Genomic DNA, 17,512 nt, shown 5'->3' with positions numbered 1-17,512 from the left:
TGGTAAGGCAGGCTGGTAATCAATTTGCAGCAAAATTTCCACGTTAATATTTTATTATGTGGTCACGTAATAATGACTGAAGTAAATCCTCTGTGATGCCCTGCATTTTTTTTAATCGCGTCGCTATTTCTCGTAAGTTGTCGGCTATTGTTGGCCTGCTCATTCTATTGTATGAGAAAGCCGATTCCTTGCCCCTCTTTTTAGTTAATACTTATACGATCGGAACCGTTTCCTCGTATCAAGCTTATCAGGCACCATTAGCGAGGGGTGCAAAAAAATTCAATGCGCTCCCCAAAGACGTAGACTTTATTTTTCTGTATAAAATTGTACTTTTATTTTTATTATTATTATTATAATATATTCTCTTTTTCTCTTTTGTGAGGGTAATATTTGTTATAATGTAAATCTCATGTTGTGTTGTTTACTTAATTAAATAAATACATAAATAAATGATGCAATTTGTCCAACGATGTGGCCTTCTCATTTCCTTTGTGAAACTTTGACGCATTTCTCATACTTTCATATAAATATAAACCTAATCGCTATCATCAGTGATCAAACAACCGAGGGTAGGTGCTAGTCTCATACAAGGCTCTGCTCCTATATTATCACTCTTGTATTATACGATCGTTCTAGCAGTTCTATTGACACTGTCCAACACCGAAGCTTAGGTCTACCAGTTGACTTCTGATCGTCACGTCTGCTCAACGTAATGTCTCTCATCAGTTGGTCACTGTCACATTCTTGCTACATTACACGACCAAACTTAGCAAATTCGTAGATACATTATTCTTAGAAGAGGTCGTAGGTTCCAAGATATAGTCGGCCGTAGTCTTGCCAATATTTAGACACATCGGTGAATACAACAATAAATATATGCACACATAATTTTGAAAACACTTCTGAAAAATATATTACAACATTTAGAAAAAATCTTATTTTTATAAAATTAAGACACCTCGGAATCGATACTGCATCTCTAGGGTATCGCGTCCATGCACATAGACCACTATGCTAAAGGCGTCATCCTTAATTGCGGCAAATTGACTTTTAATAAGCTCTGAAGCGCTTTCTTAATTGAGCTACTATTGGTGATCGGCTTTGGTATTTTAAATCAAGTAGGTATAACTTTAATTACTAACCGACGTCACGGATCACTCTGAGATTTTTTCTTGTAACTTACTTGAACTTACTAATAATTCTACGAGTAAAAAAAACAGTTAATTATAAATATATGCATTATAATAATAAATATATATAGGTATAGCTTATAATTTGAAAATAAAACGCATATTGTTTTGAAAACAAATAAGTGTGACTGACAAAGTTTAGTATGCACTATTTATGTCGGATCTTAACAGCATACATCCACTCTTCGACACTGAGATATATAGTATATATCATCAATATATTATACTATAATATAAATTTACATTTTTTAAATTTCAGGTGTTAATTTTGTACTTGATCCTAAAGAGTTTTTATTGATATTCATAATTGAAAATGTTTGTTCACATAATGTAGGTTGATCCAAAAATATCCAACAAATTGTTCAAATTTATAGTAAGTTAAGAGTGTCAAGAATGCACGCTAAACAAAGACCTAACGCAATCAGTCGGAAATCTGGATACAGTTAGTTTATGCGCGCTTCTCCATACAACGCCACTGTCGTATCTACCCAATGACCATTGTATCTACCTGATTGTTAATCTTCCGTTTAATTAATCATTGATGCGTGCTTATTCCTAAGTATTTTGCTGTCCTGCAATTTTATCTTGGATTCATTTATTGACACCCACGATGGGCTTAAAACATTTGTACATTAAAAAAAACAGTCTGTAAGCTTTTACACTCAAACACAGGTCTACTACACCCGCAACACAATAAAAAATAATATGGATTTTCTTCAAATCCGGGATTTGATCCCGAGACCCTTGACATTATAAACCGACACGTTACGGTCTGGCTATCGTAGGTGTCATAATCATAATAGTATGGTGATAGTAAAAAAAAATTGGTTTTAAAAAATGGAAATCGGTAAAGTAATATGTAATCATAAAATAATAAAGTGAACGTGACCTCTTATTGTGATATATTAAATAATTACAAGATAATAAGAACTTTTTATATACAACGTTTTTAAATTTTCTGTTGAATCATATAAACTTGACTTGACTAGCTTATTCGATCAAAAAAAATGTATTTGATAGAAATAATACCGAAATGTCATTTTGACACTCATATTCATTTCCATAGTAACGCACATATAAAATAATAATTTCCTAGCAACCAATAACAGTGGATTGGATTACGGATTTCTTCTGAAATAACTTTTCATACAAAACAGAATTAACTGAAAATGAATTTAATTCTACTTAAAGATGGCTAAAAGTATTAAAAAAATGCATTGGCATCGTGTTCTGATATAGTCTAAAAGTTTAAAATGTCTAGCTAGTCGGGAAATAATTAAAAATCGATTGCAAGATTTGTACCGGACAAACAACCACCGGACAAATAAGAATACGACCTAATAAAAACGTTGTAAATACAGTACATTGTTAAATAAACTCGCGATACATTCAAATACATACATACCTAATTTATTTAAACTACGAATATTGAAATATTTTTAATTTAAAGTTAATACTTACATATTTCTGTTCGTTTGTTTATAATTAACTATTGGGAATCTTTGATTGTGTCGTGGGGTGGTTTGCCTACCGTCAAATTCTTACCATCTACTTCGCTGTTCTTGGTGTGATGAATACCACTGGCGTGCGTAGTATATTTCACCAAAGGTATTAAATAATAAAGTTTTGCATTACTTAATTAAAATTTTTATTTCAAAAACTGATTGAAATAAGTAATTTTATATATAAAATATTACTCTTCTTCTTCCATATGTGTGAGTACCAACCAAGCCTTGGTCACCGTAATAGCTGCGCCATTGGCTTCAAACATAATATTATGATATAATCATCAATTGTCATCACAGGGGGGCCGGAGTTTTATTTTCTCTTTTTTGAGCCGTGCTATGAAAAAGTATAGGAAGCGCTGCTTTAGATAAAATACACATTGAAAATCAAAAATTTCTTTTATCAAAAATGGAACTGAACCCTTGCCCAACATGACAAAAATGTACACTCACTTTACCATTTTATGCTTCATAACTTTGCACTCCGGCTCTAGGATGAAAATTATGTAAGTAATAGGTATATTATAGTATAGTATCTATCAGTAGCGAATGGTGAGGTAGGCTGTTAAGATCTGCCATAAATAGTGCACATTAAACTTTATTAGTCATACGTACCTATTTGTTTTTATTGAACTAAGACTACAATTTACCGATGGTGTAGAGTTCAAAAAATTAATTAAACTCTGCCTCAACCAAACCATAATAGTTTTGTTATACGTTGGGCGATACGACAAAATTGTTCACACTTTTCCATTCATACCTATTTGTTTTCGTTGAATTAAGAATAAATATTACACATATTGTTGGTTTATTTTTTTAATTCATTAAGTCCTGCCTAAACCAAACTCTAACAGGTAAAAAATATTATTCTATCTGTATAATATCCAAAGTTATTTATGATTTAATTGCATAATTTTAGATATTTTATAGATAAACGAGTATTTATTGACTATTATTTATTATGGCTGCAAGGTTTAATTGAATTTCAAAAAACAAACCAACACTATCTGTAAATTGTAGTCTTATTTCAATGAAAACAAATACGAATGACTGACAAAGTTTAGTGTGTACTATTTATGGCGGATCTTAACAGCCTACCTCCACCCTTCGCCACTGGTATTTATTTATTTAATTATTAATACTAATACAAGTGAATATCATATGATCGTATTGTATGTGAGGTAATCAGGCAAAGAGACGTATCACTGTAGTAAAAAGTGCAAAAAAAGTTATAAAACTTATACTCTAAGAGCGGAATGCAGAATCCAATATTTCGATCAGATAAGTTGCCGAATAGGATGACTTAACCATAGACTATACTGACTATAGAGTTAAGGAATCCTTAACATAGACTACTTTTATTATGAACACGCCCCCTTCTGTATTACCATTTACCACTGACAGCTGCTGTCAAAATAAATTCGCGTGTCTATAAAACAGTCCATACACTCAAATTCATTTAATAATTTATCTCGATATGGATATTGACAGTGTTAATTCGTTAGGTATGTACTTGCAGAATATTATTTTACTTTTTATACGCCAGCCGACAGAAATACAAGATGCCAAACAGAATGACACTTGACGCTAGTGTTACCATGTTAAAAAAAAATACCTTGCGGTGCCTGTGGAATCACGTATAATGACTGATAACGGAAACATAAGAGTATTATAATTAAATATTAATTATGTATTATGTATTTATAGTTATTGCATTTATAAAGTGCAGTTGTCATATTTTTGTCATCGTTTAACAATTACAAAATAATTTACCTAAACTATAGGAAAGAGATTTCTTAAACATGGTATTATTTTCAATAGAAAAAACGAACGAAGCTTTAAGACGAGGTGAACTATAGACAACATGATCTTAACTAAGGACAATGTTTTTGCGTAGTGTTTTCTGCTAAGGAAATTTTAGTTATGACAAATGTTTCTGCATTCCGCTCTACCTCTCTAATGTAATTGTGTGAAATTTGCACTTTAATTCGTAACTGCCCATATTAAGTCATGGTAGGATGTGCATTGGAAATATGGTTGTCTGATGATGATGTCTTGGCATGCCACTGGAGAGGCAGCTGGTCCGGTCATCCTCCCAGGATCACTTTGATTGAAATTATTCAGCCCCACGAGGACTGGAAGCGGCGTGAGTCTCGCGTGCGCGTTTTGAGTTGGGTACGATTTCATTTAATCTTTTGATATTTTGCGAAACGTACGCAAAAACAAATAAAGTGGGATTATGCTGTTTCGCCATTTTAAAACATGTCGCAGAACAACACTTGCCCTGGATTTTGTTTTGTGTTTCGTTTCGTTTTGCATCTATATTAGAAGTGAGGGTACACGTCACTCAGAAGTAGACTTACTAATACGTAACAATACCATCATCAGCCCATAAGTTGGAAATTAACGAGAGATAGTGACCGTTATATTTACATAATAATAATACATAACAAAAATATTCTTGAACCTATTGTATTTTATCGGGGAATTACCTTATTATATACCCACGATGGTTGCGCGGCTTAAGCGTCGGCCTATAGCGTAGTGGGTCCCAGGTTCGAACCCTGGGTGTGGCAAGTACACGTCATATTGTTTTTCAATTTATGTATGAGTCAGAGTATGGACCTAATAGGTTGAGCAAATGGCTGACATCCATTTCTCGTAAAAACAAAATCAAATCAAATCAAAAGAATATAAAATTACATCTCACATTCATAGTTTCGTCGTGTTTAGTAATTGAACCAGTAGCTAGCTAGCAATGGATGTATATTGAAGTCACATTCGGTCATTTTTTCCAATGGGTTTTCTAAATTGATCCCAAATTATACAACCAGTGTTTACTACTTTGGACGCTGAAAACGCACCTGGCGCGTAATGACCAGGCGGCCAATCAATGTAATCAGCGAGCATTTTAAAGGTAGTAATTAAAAAATCATTATCTAATCAGCAGTAAATGAGAAAAACAAAATTTAAGCGTTCAAAGCTCGAAATATAATCATTTAAAATTACAACTTTTTAGTGCGGTAGAAAAAAAATAATTTTATTGATTGGCAGCTTGTTTTGAAGCCACTTACATATTATATTACATACGTATAACATACCCCATTTTATGTGATTGTTCATATAACTTTTGTTAAAAATAGTATTTTGGCGTGTTTTTCTCTCTTTTCACGACAGTGAAACTGCATTTGAAATATAATGTGAATGTGTTTGTTCATATAATATAGCGACCTCTTTTGACGTAGTTTTATGATAGCTCATTTAAATAATACTTGTATACCATTTATAATTAGTAACCATGGAAACCATAAAATAATATTTTAATGACGATTCGATTGTTTATTTTTTTACCTTTTTAAAACTAAATCGATTAAGTCGTTAGGTACATACAGAATTATTTAAAAAACGATGAAATGGAGACTACTTAATAATATTATTTATTTCAAATGTTTTATATAGATAATCCCGTTTTTTACTCTACCAAAGATATCAGCATTTTTCCAATACGCTACTTTACTATAAATAAATCTAAAATCTTGATATGCTAAGACCACGATTCTTCCAAAAATAAAAACCATTTTCTGGTTGAAAATTCATTCCTCAGTCAATCGTTTTCATTCTTCTCACTTCACAAAACAAACATCTGGCCCACATAATCGGGCAATTTTGAAATAATTAATTGAAAATGTCCCATTGTCTTTTCGTTCGGTGAATTGACAACGTTATCACGGGCAGACGGTCCCCGGCGGCCACTCGCGCTGAGCCCCTGGGCTAATTGACACGTCCCTGTCGCGCGCAGGGCTGCCACAAGAGCCTTTCCACGGCGCGTTATCACCATCAAGTCAAGAAATTGTAAATAGACATTCCTTAAAAGAATGTAAACAAACAAGCGAAAGGAAAATGAAGACACCATTTGCGCTAAGCAAATATTTGTTTTTTTTCTCTTCATTTGCGGAGTTTTTTTCTTTATTTTATTTTTTTACTTCATTCTGGTTGCAATATGTTAGCGTCTTTTAAAATACTTTTGTATGTTAAACCACCTTTATAAAAAGACAATGGCTAATTAATCTAGTAGAAGAACGAATGAGAATATAAAACAACACAAACATTAATCAATGGTTTATTGTAAAGAATATAAATATCTTATCTTTGATTAACTACTTTTTTATTCAACGAATAATTCACAAGATTTTAAGAATGTATCATTCTAATTATTGAACATACATAATTTTTGTGAATTATTCGTTGAATAAAAAAAGTGAATAATTAAAAATTATTAGCAAGTTCAAGAACGCTACAACACTAGAATATCTTGGAGTAATCCGTGACGTCAGTTAGTAATTAAAATAATACATTCTTTGATTTAAAATACAAAAGCCGATAGCCAATATCAACTCATGTTAGAAAGCGCTTATAAGATTTGTAATTAAGTATGGTACCTTTAGCATAGTGTTATATGTGCGTGGGCGCGAAACCCGAGAGATGCAGGCTCGATTCCTTCGGTATCTTACTTTTTTCAAAAATATTTTTTCTATTAGTTATAATATATTTTCTCAGAAGTGTTTTCAAAAAATATGTATCTTATCTTTTGTTAATTTATTTTGTTTTTTAAGAGAAACTTTTGATTTATAACGAAAATGTTATAGCTGATTTTAAAATGGGAAAACAAACTTATGCTCACGCCGGCCTTGAACCAACAACCTTTCAGCCTAGTACGCAACAAATTGCACCGCTGAGGCAGTGGCAGAAATGTATCAATGTTAGAGAACATTTTAAGTACACACAACTACTTGACAATGTGAAAAATATGGACGAAGTAGATTAGTTTGATTTCGAATCAGCCGGCGAACCGCGCAAATCGCTCAACTTTAATGTCATTAACTCTTTCAATAATAATGAAATAAAAATCATTGATTGACACTTAAATAAAACATAGCATAATACATAAATTATGTTTTACCTACTTTAGATATATTGTTTTTATACAAATTTGGATTCGGTGATCATACCGGACATAGAAAATTCAGGACACGAAAATTGCGAACAAAAACATACGTAAATATAATTATATAAATATAAAAAAACATATTTAACATTGGTAATTAGAAAACCATAATATAAATTGCTTTCAATTATATTGGTGTAATCATCAATTTCACTTATAATTATAATTGGTTTTAGTTTTGTACTATTCCATTTGAATCTTTGCGACCCGGGTTTTCTCTTCGGTATATTGAGGCAATACGCACACTCGCCAAAGGTAAATGCATACTGACGCATTCGCTTATATAATAAATTTATTAAATAAAATAAGATAAACATTATTACCCACCTATTAATTAAAGGATCAACATATAAAATATTTTTTTTATATTTGAAGTTTTTGTTAAAACTCGTAAGATACATTAGAAACTTACTCACCATTGATTCATTCAGTTAGTGCATTAAATTGTCAGATAAAGATATCTTCACCAAAAAGCATTGGCAGTTGAGTTGTGTAATCACTGAGGTATGTGGGTTACGGGTTTAAATCCCGTGGCTGGATCAAATTCATACATTGTTTTGAATCCAGAACATGGATTTTAGGATCTGAACAACTTTCTAATAACCAGAAATTTTAAATCTGTTATAAACTTTCTCTACTCTATCGAAACCTAGATGATTCGCTTTAAAGCATACCAATATTATGGTAGATTTTTAAATCTTGTTTTTTTTAAAATTTTTGACAAATATTTTTGAAAGTTGTATACTATTAATATTCTTTCACATTTTCAGACTAGTATGTTTTTAAGACCCGAAAGACCTCCAAGATAGAATGCAAGAACTCGCGGATGTCAGTCAAACGGTCGGCCTAAAGATAAACGTCTCAAAGACAAAAGTGATGAGGAACTGTTTTTCGGATCCTGCGATTATCTGTATTAATGGCACCTAACTCGAGCAAGTCAGCAGCTACGTCTATCTCGGACAGCAGGTGTCCATAGACGGAAGCATGCACGATGAAATTGCTCGAAGAACAAAGCTGGGATGGAGTGCTTTTGGACGACTGAATAGTATCTTCAAGAGTGACCTACCATTGTGTCTTAAGCGTAGGGTGTTCGACCAATGTGTGTTACCCGTGCTCACGCATGGCTGCGAGACGTGGACCCTCAACACGAGAGATATCCAAAGGCTAAGAGTCGCACAGCGAGGCATGGAGAGGTGTATGTTGGGCATCACGCGAAAGGACCGTAAGAGAAATGAATGGGTTAGGAAGCAGACAGGAAGACGCGATGTAATAGACGTTTCCAAACAGCTGATATGGAGATGGGCGGGGCACATTGCTCGCCGAAAGGACGGCCGCTGGGCAAATGCCGTCATCCAGTGGTAACCAAGGGCACGAAACGGCCACAGGGTCGCCCTAAAAGCCGCTGGATTGACGAACTGATAAATTTCGGCGGAAATACGTGGCAGCGAACGACACAGGACCGAAAGAGTTGGAAGAAGCTTGGGGAGGCCTTCATCCAGCAGTGGATTGACCCCGGCTGATGATGATGATGATGTTGTTTATAAAACGAACAGTTTGTTACTGATTGTAAACAAATTCTCAATAGGTATTTTCCAATAATAAACTGGACAAATCTTGTTTATATTATTTAATTGCAAAACAGTACCGAGTACTAAATCTTTGTCAAATTTATAAAATCTGAATATGCCAAAAAATGTAATCAATTCCGAATAATATACTACAAAACTCTTATAAATTAAATTTAAATTTAATTTACATCGATTGGTCATAAATTATATTATTTTAATAACATCGTAAATAAACCAACATAATCTCACGTGAGATCACATGACCCCTATGTGTTCTTCCTTTACTGACGTTTATGATAAGTTGACTCTGTGGGGACTGTACGTTCTACTGTCATCAGACAATGAGTGATTCGCTCCATATTTCAGGGTACAAATATAAGAAGTTAACATCCCTACGTCTGGTGGTTTCCCCATCCCCTTGAGGCTTTCCAGCCCTCACACCTTCGTATCGAAAACCTCCCCCCTCCCTCTGCACTGTTTCTGAGAACAAGACAACTGTGAGAAGATGACGTCACAGCTGTCTGCGTGACGCCGACTGACAGCCTAATTGGTACATAATTAGATGATTAATGACTTGAGAATAGCGTATTGTGTGAGGAATACGATTTGGTCTTACATTATATTATGCATTCATAGCGTATATAATATATACTAGCAAACTATACCTCATTAGTGAGTATTTATATTGTGATTAAAAAATAAAGTAAAAAGATATATATATTTGATTATTGATATGAAGTATTATTATTTCGAAAAATTATATTAACATTTGCAACTACCTTAAAATTAATATTGAGAATTTAATCACCGCTTATGAATCAAAAAAAATTTTTTTTGACCATGTCCGATCATAATAAGATGATATGGGCCTCCACATGGTGGAGGTTTGTATTAACAGATTTTTTTTTTTACGAGAAATAGATGTCAGCCACTTGCTCAACATATTAGGTCCATACTCTGACTCATAAATTGACAGGATTCAAACCTGAAACCCACGACGCTATAGGCCGACGCTTAAGCCTCGCGGCTATCGTGGGTATATATTGTTACTTTATTTATTGAAAATCACAAAAGATGGCTGCCAATATTAACGGCGATTCATATCACAGACAGCATTGAGCATAGATGATATTATAAATAACCACCGCCATAAACACATTGATATACTACTGGATGAATCATATGCTTCTTAAAATGTCTCCCGATTTTCAGCGACTCGGCCAGTGTTAAAACTTACTGTTTTAATATCAGCAGACTTAACTCGATATAAGCTCACTTAATATTTGTCTCGAAAACGACCTGGCAATAATTATGAGTAAGCCCGATCTAGCTTGCATCTCACTTTAACTAATAGTCAGCGCATGACGACTTGCTCTGTCCGCTCAGACATTCATTTTTGGTAGCTTGCAAGCTTTGGGTTGCAGACACCCTTAGGGTCACTATTTCAAGAACGCAAATTTAGTTTTACAGCCAGGGCAATACGGGTAAAATTCTGAAATCCATTTTAACGGTCTTAACACATTGTACCTACAAGGAAATATTATAAGACGATATTCGTAAAATTTTGTGGTACATTTTTAAAATGACACTTGTATGGGAACTCCTCATCTAGTAGTATATCAATACATAAACACAACATCCCATTTCACTATCTATGCTAACGCTAATCAGTTCGGTGGATGCCAAAGGAGACTCATACAAGACGTAAGTTACAACATTATGCTCAACTGTTTTGATTTTTCCGCACCCACATAAGAGAGAGTCATTTAATCACTATGTACCTACGTATGCTTGTTATACGTGCATCACGTATGTCCGCAGCATATCCAGTAAATGAGTAACGTTTTTTAGTCATCTTCCACGATATAAAAATGTATTCCTCCGACGCCATCACAAAACAAATTTACGTACTCACAGCTCGACTACCGCTCTCCGATTGGCAACGAGTGCGAAATTTCGTCCCACTTATTATTGAAAATTATTTGCTGTTTCACTTATGTATGCTCTTAAGAACTTTGTATGAGCTTATACTTTAGTATATCAAAATAATAAAACAAACATAATACAATAACAAATAATAAAAATAATACACCAATGCGCTAAAAATATACATCACATTGATGCATTACCATATTATATCTTAATAGTATTATAGTAAAGCAGTCGACTTCCAAAAATATTTTGAAAATACTTCAGTGAAGTAACTCAATTACAACGCATTTCACATTTTGTTTGAGTTACTACATTAAAGCGATAAATAAAGCAAAATATTCTGAATAAAACTGCATTATTAACTAAAAATATCGGTGTGCGTACTGCGTTAGAAGTTATACTTCTTTGGAGTAACAAAACAAAAACAAAACTTCTGATAACCTAGATTCTTCGACTAGCTCTTAATTATCTTGTTAAATTACACACTCAAGAAAAAGGACCGCTTATTGAAACGCCGTTGGTTTATTTCTATACATTTTAACTTATATTACTATATTATATAATTATTTATCGTTGTTTTTAATTTTAAAATAACAACTGCCACTATGACGTTTAATAGTTTGTTTACGTATGGAATTGCAAACGGCAGACAATAATAAATTCGCTGCCTAGGCAACGGAACAATTCTAAACTATAATATTACACTGTATAATCGTCACGATTGGAGTATTATACTGTGGCGTAATGGTAGTGGGTTCGGTTGATAACCGAACAATCGGTGGTTCGAGTCCATTTATCGCCAAAAATACACTCTGATCTGATTTTCCAAACGCGCCTAAACAAGTATCACTTCAAAAATGATAATTTTCGACATAATACATAATAGTACTCATGGTGCGATATATTATGTTCCTATGTAATTTTGTAACCAGCAGATAGATTCACATTTTATTTACTACATCAAATATTTACATTCCTGTTTCAATGCTCAGGACCGGTGCCGTCCAGAAAACATTTCCGATCGACGAGCGAGTAGGTAATTAAACTCTCACGCGTATTGCATTGATTGATTGTATCTCGTCACTGTACCGTACAGTCCGCGCTGCATTGTGTATTTGCCTACTGCCGCGTCGTCGTGCCGTTTGTGACCGGGCACCGTACAGTGACCCAGCCGAGGGTACTGAATCGCCTCGCTCACTTTCCACTCGCTGAAGTGAATCAGATTGCATTAGCCAACAATGCACTGACTGTACGTGTCGCCGTGGCGTTATATTATGGACACCCGTTCTTCGAATAACCGGTTTAAAAAAAATGTGCACACCTTCGGTTAATCGACTAATCGGCTTATCTTTGCAGTTAATGCGATTAATAAAATTTTAAATAAAGTTAGGTAAGTATCAAAAAAACTTAAAAGATTTTTTCAATACGTATTATCTCTCGTGAAAAGGCATGATATTAAATAAATCATCATCATCGGAATACAGCAAATTTTAAGTCATGACCGCTTCCATGAACCTCTTCATTTCCCGTCTGTCTGGCAAAAGTTTCATCTATTACCATATGCGCCGGCTAGATGGCAGCGACTTTCCTGTGCAGTATAGTTTAGGCAAACTACTTTTACAGTGTTTTTCGGTTTGCGCGAGCTACAGTTTTCCCATCCATACACACGGGCTTCACGATACAAACCGGTTTGCGCAGGTAATCTTGTGGTAAAGCATGAGCGTCTAGCCGGCGCTTTAGCCTTCAATTATGCTGTGTATCTTTCTACAAAGTCAACTCTCTCTCTCAACGAAGAGAACTCTCAAAGGTAGTTGGGAGTTGATGGGCAGTCCAATGGAACCATACTACTTTCACGTGTATTTCAGTACCAAGTATTTAATTCTTTGTAGCATCCTTACCAAGTGACATCTTCCTCTAATCTTTTTTGGATTAAATCCACCATTCTCACCTATATACCAATACAGGTCTAGTGAGGGTTTTGTACTGGTTTGATCACATAACATCTTCAAAGTATAAAAAGTTTTCATCATCAGTCGGGTGATGAAAATCTTCCCATAGCCCATTCCATTCGTCCCGTACTTAGTTCTTGGCTGCCGCTTAACACAATCACTATTTCTAAATGTACCATCCCCTAGCGGAGGTCGGCCACCGTTAAGGCGATCTTATCTTTGTCGTCTGCTACCCGGAACAGTTCAGTGGAGCTGCACTCGTACCAATCACGGAGATTATTTAGCCACGAAATGCGGCGCCGTCCTCTGCTACGCTTCCCATTGATCTTTCCTTGAATGGCAAGTTGGGGAATGCCGTACACAATCACTGCTGACCTTTTAATTACATTTTAATTACCACATTTAAATAACATGTTAATTATATCTAATGGCCAACTACTCCAAACGCGCTAGTCGCGGTGTTAGCACTAAATGAGTTAATGATGAGTTCGTTTGGTGACCCTTGTATATTTTAACGCTATAACAGGCCATAAAACACCATGACAGTTATGTACTTTCAGAAATAAAACAATCGCTAGATTTAGTGTAAACAATCGACGTCGAAGATTTCATAAAACGAAACCAGTTTTGGCTTGATTTAAAAGAAATATGAGAATAGTACTTAAATAAAGATAAAACTTCTTTTATTCAACGAATAATTCACAAGATTTAAGAATGTACCATTCTGTTTATTGAACATACATCACATACAACCAATAGAAAAAATCTTTTTGAAAAAAGTAAGCCAAGATTTTTTCTATTGGTTTATAATATATTATTTTCTCAGAATGTGTTTTTCAAAATTATGTATGTTCAAATAAATATGTTTTTACGTTATTTTCCAACAGAATTAATATTGTAAATGTTAATTTAAACACGATGTATATTTAGTCACTCGGCGAGTGAATTACCAATCGCGTCGCTATAGATTGGTTTGTCGAATATCCGTGTTTGTCGAAATCGACTTTTCAATGCAGAATGATTTTTTGTATCAAAATGGACCAGAACCATCCTTTTCTTTAAATTGCTTTGTAATGAAAACAGCATTCATATGCTGTAAAAACAACAATTTAAATACATTAATGTATTTAAATATAGGATAATCAAATTTGTTTTTCGTCTCCTGAACATTTTATATTTGGTCTATTCGACAAACCAATCTACACCGACAAATGGTCAAATGCATTTTTCTATTCAGTAGTATACGACTCTCGTTAACAGGTATGCAAGACACTGGTTTCTCATTCGGTGGCTCTAAGCTTGATTCTCAGTGAGGTTACAATTTATCTACACATTTTTTATTAAATAATATATTTTTTTATTCCCGACCGGTTGGCTTACTTTTTTCAAAGAAAGTTTTTTCTATTGGTTGTGATATACTCTCTCGGTTAGTGTTCTTCTAAATAATATAATGTTCAATAATCAGAATGATATATTCTTAAATCTTGTGAATTATTCGTTTGAATAAAAGAAATAGTTAATTAAAAATTATTAGCAAGTACAAGAAGTTGCTTAAAAAATATTGGAGAAATTCCTAGACGTCGGTTAGTAATCGTTGTAATAGTAAAATAACTACCTACTTTGATTTAATAAACAAAAATCGATTGCCGAAGTAACATGATTTCGAAGAGCGCTGAGTGGTAGGTATTTAATAGCCAATAGCTTAAATATTTGTCGTCATTAGTATGTCTTCCGTAGCATAATGGCTGAATGCGACTAGTTTGGGGCGTTTACCCGTTGGAGATGCCGGGTTCGATTCCCGACCGGTTGGCTTACTTTTTTCAAAGAAAGTTTTTTCTATTGGTTGTGATATACTCTCTCGGTTAGTGTTCTTCTAAATAATATAATGTTTAATATTTAAACCCTGCGAAAACCAAGCCATAATAGATAATAGTCAAAACATGTTCGTTTATCAATGAAATTAATAAATCTAAAATTATGCCATTAACCCATACATCATTTTGGATATTTTATAGATAGAATAATATTAAAATTATATAAAAACTAACCAACACCATGTGTAATATGTATTCTTAATTCAACGAAAACATATAAGTATGATTGAAAAGTGTGCATTATTTTGTCAGGTCATACATAGAATACCAAAAATATTATTTGTTGGATTAGGCAGGGTTTAATTGATTGGTAAAATCTAACCAACACCATCTGTAAATTGTAGTCGTAGTTCAATAACAAAAGAAATACGTGTGACTGACAAAGTTTATTGTGAACTATTTATGTCAGATATTAACAGCCTATCTCCACCTTTCGCTACTGACCTCAATATTGCATTGGATTAAAGATTATCCAGTAGTACAGCATGCATATGAAGGGGTAGACAAGTTCACGTATCTCGGATCCAGCCTAAATACTCAAAATAAGACAGCAGAGGAGATAAAAATCCGCATTATCTCCGGGAATAAATGCTGGAATGCCTGCAAGCGACTGATGGGGTCAAAAATTCTAGGCGAAAGAAGTAAACTTCTCATTTATAAAACAATTATAAGGCCAGTGGTCACTTATGGCTGTGAGACTTGGTGCTTAACTCAAAACAAGGAAAACAAATTAGCTGTCTTCGAGCGCAAAATACTTTGCAAAATCTCTGGACCCACGTTGGAAAATGGGAACTACAGAATAAAAATGAACCACGAGTTGGAAGAGCTGATTGAACAGCAAGCAATCATAAGATACTGTAAGTCCCAAAGACTACGATGGGCGGGACATGTGGAGAGAATGCCTGAAGTTAGAGCGCCAAGGATCATGACAAAGTGGCTACCCCAACGGAAGAGACCCAGAGGCCGTCCAAGAAGGAGATGGGCTGACGCCGTAAAAATGGACTGGCTTCATATAGGAAGACCCGGTAACTGGAGAAGTGTGGCGAGAGACTGGAGTGAGTGGAGATCAGTTGTGGAGAAGGCCAAATCCCACCCCGGGATGTAGCGCCGTGGAAGAAGAAGAAGAGTACACACGATATCACTTTGGTGTGTTATAGTATCTATCAAAACGTTGGGTAGCTGTTTTCTTATAAGTATATTATCTAATGGGGTATTTTATAGTAATTGTATGGCACTAATATATACTTCAATAGATATATAAAAAACCTCCAAACCCTTTTATTGTATTACATATATGTTTATATACGAAATTCAATGATCTTCACCAATGTAATATATGACAACGGGACACGATCCCCCGGCAGATTAGCTTGCCTCACCCCCGCGACAGTTTCGCCGTCTTATAAGGCCTAATGGCCTCGGAGTCCTCTCCACCCCTCGCATATCGCGCCGAACATTGTCAGCTTTCATTAGTGATAATGAAGATCCCTCTCGAGTGATTAGCGCTCCATTCCCTTCGTCTCGGGTTAGGGGTCTTGGGTTCGGATCCCACTTCTTAAATATACAGTGGCGTATGACGCATTGATTGAAAATCGCACCCCGATATGCCTGTTGCTATTTGTAATTCTATACCATTTATTGGCATTTGCATAAAAAGTAATAATAACAGATTAACTTAATCAACAGATGTTATAATATTAAGTCAATAAAAATTAGCTACATCCAAGCTATTATAATATGCATCACGTTTCAAATAATTTTGCCATGTTTTATTAAATCCAATGAGATTTTTGTATTTACATTTTATTTGATTTACATAACGTAGATACACAATATATTACATTGCTTAAATGGTAAATCATATTGACCAGAATCTGATAGATGCAGATTCAATTTCTCTTTGGTCCGGAAAATTGTACCTAAGTAGTTGACCGCACTACAGTTTCTCTTCTTTCTTTTTCTTTTTCTTTCATTTTCTTCTTCGGTCATATCCGCCCCTTAGTTGGAGCATATGGATACCACAAGGCGCTTCCAAGAATCCGTGTCGCTCGCCAGTCTTCTTGCATCGTTCCATGTCAAACCAGCATCCCGTAGCTTCGCCGTATACATAGTATTTAGCGGCCTTTCAGGACGCCGGAATCCGGTTGGCTTGAAGAACACGCAAGTCAGGTTGAAATTGAACATGTACCGTTTAAAAAAAAAGATTTTTTTTTCGGTTAGGTACATGTTCAAACACGCGCGTTAACATGATCTTACTCCCTACTTCAATTTTAGTTTGTCAATTTATGGCTACGGCCGTATGTTGTAGCTTAACCACTGGAGGATGAAAAAAGGAATGGCGTATTTCAAAAAAACACTACCTTATTCCTAGGTCAATAATTATTATAAAGCAATCATTATTCGTAAGATGTTTATCACACTTGAATGGTCAAAGACATAGTTTGTAATTAGTATCTTTATAATTATCTTTAAATGTGTTAATTTTGCCG

Source organism: Rhyacophila brunnea, unplaced genomic scaffold (assembly GCF_057557595.1).
Source record: "Rhyacophila brunnea isolate RB1 unplaced genomic scaffold, BYU_Rbru_1.0 scaffold_8, whole genome shotgun sequence".
Lineage (NCBI taxonomy): Eukaryota > Metazoa > Arthropoda > Insecta > Trichoptera > Rhyacophilidae > Rhyacophila > Rhyacophila brunnea.
This window is presented reverse-complemented; position numbering follows the sequence as displayed.